A 4,873-nucleotide genomic window follows, 5' to 3' on the forward strand; every position below is an offset into this window, starting at 1 on the left:
TTATGGTTTCCCTGTATAATAATAAAAAACCGTGATTTTCTCTATATAAAATTTTCTACACTAACTTCACATTTATGTCCAAATTGGTGTCGTATTACAATTATTATTCTTATGAACATTAAAGAATATCATTTCGAGCTAGTGTGTAAGATTGCCTAATTTGCAACAGAGCAGATCAGAAGAAACTAAATAGTAACTCATTCTCTTGGTTAGGCGAGTAATTAAATATAGAGGTTTGCTGAATGGTAATACAAAAAGAGAACTTGACTAAATTGTGTAGCTAAAGGAAAATGCCTGAGATGAGTTTGCATATGTAAGATAGACCTACCTAAATTTAAATTCATATTTTATAGAATAATACTTTGAAGAATTAGCACCCTGGTGTGTGAAATGAAAGGTAGTGCTATTTGTGTTCGAAAAATCCAAGGAAGAATTAGCACCCACGTGCGTGCAAAAGGTAGTGATATTTGCGTACATAAGTTTAGTATACTTCTAAGGGTAACTTGTTGACACCACATACCTAACAGTGCTCATACAAGCAAGCCCCACGAGTGCCAACCTTCAACTTTCAATATCTTCAGTTCGATAGAAATCTCACTACAGCGTCCCTATCGACAATAGAAGCTCAAAGAAATATCCATCCTCCATGATCAGCATAACAATAATATCTTCACCTGCTTATCCATTTATGCATCTTTCAGTTTTTTCAGAAATTACATAAGGTTAATTTAAACATTGAAAACAGTAACAATACAAATAATACATAACAACAGATAAGGAAATAGATAAGGCACACTACAATTTTCACATAATTCCAATTAAATCTATACAATATCGTCTCAATTTTGATTGTGAGACTCAAAGTTGTTTACTATTTTCCTTTTTCAGGCTTCCAAGTCCATAGGCAGCTCCCTATATTTAAATTGGTATAGTGATATAGGTGTATAGCAGGGGAAGAAATATGGTGTCGTGACTGCATTAGTTCATATTAAATATTTGAGGATAATGACTAAGAACAATTATGCTGAAACTAAACCAGATTAATTAGGAGTACAGAAGCAAATCTCTTGTGCTTTTCTAATAGAAAAGTACACAATTAGTATGGCAATGCCATCTATTAGTTTATAGAAAAGGATACATAGAGAGGTCTGGTCACATAGGCATCTCCATGGGATGTCTTTACCCTGAGATTTTCTAATAGAAAAGCACACAATTAGTATGGCAAGGACAACTATTAGTTTATAGAAAAGGATACATAGAGAGGTCTGGTCACAGAGGCATATCCATGAGCTGTCTTTACCCTCAGATATTTACACAAACTGTTATTGCATACAATCCAACCTCAAAATAGGAGAGCAAAAGAATACTACAGATCAGACTGGAATTTCACGGCGGGGTGAGTAGGCTACATAAAGAACAACTGTTATACCTGAGCATGGTTCACGAGTCCTCGCGGGCTGAGGTGGCTCCCGCATCCTTGAGAGCTGTGGTGTGTGAGTGTGCTCACGTACTCACTGCCCATGGAGACTCCCATGTCCTCGGAAGTTGCGGCACCCACATGAGCTTGCGTCGTCGCTAGATGCGATGGCGTCATTGTGAATCCGGTCCCGCGACGAAGGTGTGGGAGAAGGATGACACCGTGGTGGCAGCCGCTGCCTCCGCCCACTTGGATGGCGCCACAAGAAAATCAAGTGTTCATAATGATTTACATGACAATTTGTTTGGGCACACATCACAGGCAGCTAACTACTCATAACAAACCCTAAACTCCCAAATCCTTGGGCTACTTGTGGACAAATTAATCAAGGATCCCTTCATTCAAGCATCTCATATATCATAATACTCTTACATGAGACAAAGAACTGAATAACATCGTGGATGCGGTCACTGCTTAGGCATACTGTCGAACACCAGAAGTGCAAACCAGTCATGGGGCATTCAACAGATATTTTTTAGGAAGAAGTAGAGCATTGTGCAGAGTACTGCACTCGGATTAGCATAGAGACGCAGGAGTGGCGTACTTACATGCGAGACGCCATGCGAGACGCCGTCCTGAGCCTCACTAAGCCGCCTCACCACTCTCTCCTCGCTGCAGATTGACATAGTCAAGAATCAAATCGAATTGAATAAAACAACTTTTACAGATTGTACAAGGACGTACCTCAAGTGGGCACGGCTAGCAGGACGGCGTTCCGGTTAAGTCCATGGTCCAGCGAGATTAGAAGGGCTCGATGGCAGGAGGTTGCAGGTTGAGGGGGCTTCAGGTGGCGCCGGATAAGATTGGGACGGATGGGGAGGGGAAGGAGAACGGGGCGACGGATGGCAGAGAGGCCGCGCGCGGCAGCGGCGGCGGATGGCCGGAGAGGCGGCGTGCGGCAGCGGCGTACCCGTACGCATCGAAGGCGAGCCCTCGTGCTCGTGTGTGCCTATGTTTTTCTGTTCGCTCGTAAGGCCCAAGTCGATCCACGAAACGTTTTCTCTACAAACTTAAAATAGGACTGCGCGTTCAACACGTAATTCATCAGGGACTTTTTTACAAGAGCGCCACGACGGTGAATTCGGAAACTCAATCCGTGCTTTATCTCTCCTTATATATATATCTCCCTAATAATAATAAAGCACGGATTGACTCCATGGGTTCATCGTCACAATACGTTTTCTTTTCATGTCATAATACGCTTTTACAAAATCGTAATATAAATAAGGTGGTACTAACTTGAGGTACGCACTAAAGATTTTTGTCAAAATTCTTTATTAGAACGTTCTTTCGCTCACGGGCTTGGTCGCTTGGGCCTGGGTAAAAAGGAAAATAGACGAGCAAGCAATCCTTCGACGCACGGGCGAGCAGTTGACTAAAAAAAGAGAAGCACAGGAGCACGGCCTCAGCGCACAAGATAAGAAGGTGAGCGCTCTGCGTGGCAGAGTCGCTCCCGTGTCGGGGCGCCGGCAGGAGGCCCCACGGCGGCGGTGAGCCGCGGAGGAGAAGAAGGAGCGCCAGGGAGGGGGACGCTCCCGTGCTCCCATTCTCCCCCCGTCTCGCTCTGCCAAGGAAGGAAGGGCATGGCCCTGCGAGCGGACGCAACGAGGCTCGCGTCCTCCAGCCTCCGCCGCCGCCACGGCCACCTCCTGCCGGCAGCCGCCACCAACTTCAGTACACCCCTCTTCCTCGCCGCCCCCTCTCTCGTGGCCTGCTTGCCGCTCACCGTCCATCTCATTCCTCGTCAGGATTCAAGCAGGTGCGCGAGGACGAGAAGAGCAAGCTGGTTGGAAACAGAGAAGATGTTCAGGCGCGGCGCGGCGGGCGGAGCAGCAGAGGTTCAGGGGAGGTGCCAGCGGAGCAGGAGAGGTTCATGGGTGGTGGAGCAGGAGAGGTTCATCGCCGGTGCCCTTGTCGCCGAACGGCCATCCTTGCTGCGCTTGATGGAGGACAGAACGGGAAACATTTTCTGGTGGGTACGCCGGCCACGGGCGCGCTTCGCTGTGACCTGTCCGCCGCCGCCAATCCTCTCTGGCCTCCTCCGTATCCTTATCAATCTCGGACGAGCTATTCCCGTGTCGTGATTTGGATGGACAATAGGAGGCCGTGTCCTTCTCGAACACCAAGCAATGGAGTGCCCGACCCGGATTTGAGTTGTTTGCTATAAGAAGGAGCGGTCCTCGGCCAAAATCTCCATCAGATTGCGTCCTTGGACCATAAGCTCCATCAAAGCCCGTCCAAATTGCTTTTTTGGACGCAACGTGCAATGTCGCCGTCGAGTTCGCCGGAGGAGGAAGTGCCGAGTTCGCCGGAGGAACAAGACCATCTGTCCAACCGTCCAATTTCGCATGCCTTGGCTACACCAGAGGTAATGTATCGCCTTCATATTCACTGGATGAAATCCCCTGTTTGTCCCCTCTCTCTTGTCTCCGATTCTGTTCTGTAGCCAGACTGAAATAAGGGACACTACTTAATTTATAAAGCATGAGAAAACTGATGGAGGATGGTTAGTACACCAGCAAATTTTTGTAAGCTCAAGTTTGTAGACTGATTTAGTAGTCTCTGTGATTGCTACATGCAAGTCAGTTTAGAGTTTCTGAGGGGAACGGCCTGGACCATCTTTTCTTGTGATCTGAATTATGATGTACTAGGACATAGCCACAAGGGTTATTTCTTGTGTTGGCAAGTAATCTTAAGACTTTTTTCCCCGGGTGATTCGTAAGACAGATTATTCTATACAATTCACAGTTTTAGTATCTCTTATGCACCTAAATATATTTTAACTGGAAAAAAATTCAGGTTCCCGCAGGTTTTGACTTGACTAACAAATTTAAGTGAATTTGTTATTCCTTTTTGTGCTCTTCTTTTTATTACTCAAATAAATCTGTAATTTAGCCAGGCTAACATCAATGGGCTGCAGGCCATAACTATGCTAGCTTTATATTGCTGAATGTAGGAGCTTATTTTTTTCTTTTTAGTTATTCACTGATATTGGGCAGGGCATCTGAATGAACCAATTCGTGTTGAAAACAGAAACATGTCTGTTCCATGCGCCTATTTTCAGTTACAATATACTAAATAATTGCACAGTGAAAAACTACAGAAAACGCTCTTAAGATGCGATAGTTTTGAACCTGAATTTATAAACGATCTTAGGCATCAAGTCCAGCAAGTTTGAGATGTTCACTGAAACATGTCGGTTTCAGACAGCTATAATTCAGAATTCTTTGCCAAACTGTAACGTTTCAGCCATTCAGAAACATTGCCCGTGATGTTAATATGTTGACTAGGGGCCTTTTGTAGAAACTAAAGTGTGGCATCTCTTTTGATGGTTCAATAGAATTAAGTGTCTGGAGTCACTTCATATTCAGAATTGCCCTGCCATCCATGCAATAA

The 4,873-nt window shown here is 45.1% G+C and overlaps 1 long non-coding RNA gene across 3 annotated transcripts in view; it reads right to left on the reverse strand.

Annotated features, from left to right (window-relative positions):
• LOC119300999 overlaps window positions 1–2,431 on the reverse strand; it is a 4,082-nt gene extending 1,651 nt beyond the window's left edge. Inside the window, exons 1-4 of one of the 3 annotated variants that reach the window (XR_005146840.1) lie at window positions 2,162–2,431; window positions 2,026–2,089; window positions 1,430–1,665; window positions 521–674 (exon numbers count right to left, since the gene is read on the reverse strand). This is a non-coding gene — a long non-coding RNA (uncharacterized LOC119300999). Of the gene's footprint in view, window positions 1–520; window positions 675–1,429; window positions 2,090–2,161 lie in introns of all 3 variants that reach the window. The other 2 variants (XR_005146841.1, XR_005146839.1) reach the window with 2 other exon arrangements.
• Between the last annotated feature and the right edge of the window lie 2,442 nt (window positions 2,432–4,873).

This window comes from Triticum dicoccoides, chromosome 5A, assembly GCF_002162155.2.
Source record: "Triticum dicoccoides isolate Atlit2015 ecotype Zavitan chromosome 5A, WEW_v2.0, whole genome shotgun sequence".
Taxonomy (NCBI): Eukaryota; Viridiplantae; Streptophyta; class Magnoliopsida; order Poales; family Poaceae; genus Triticum; species Triticum dicoccoides.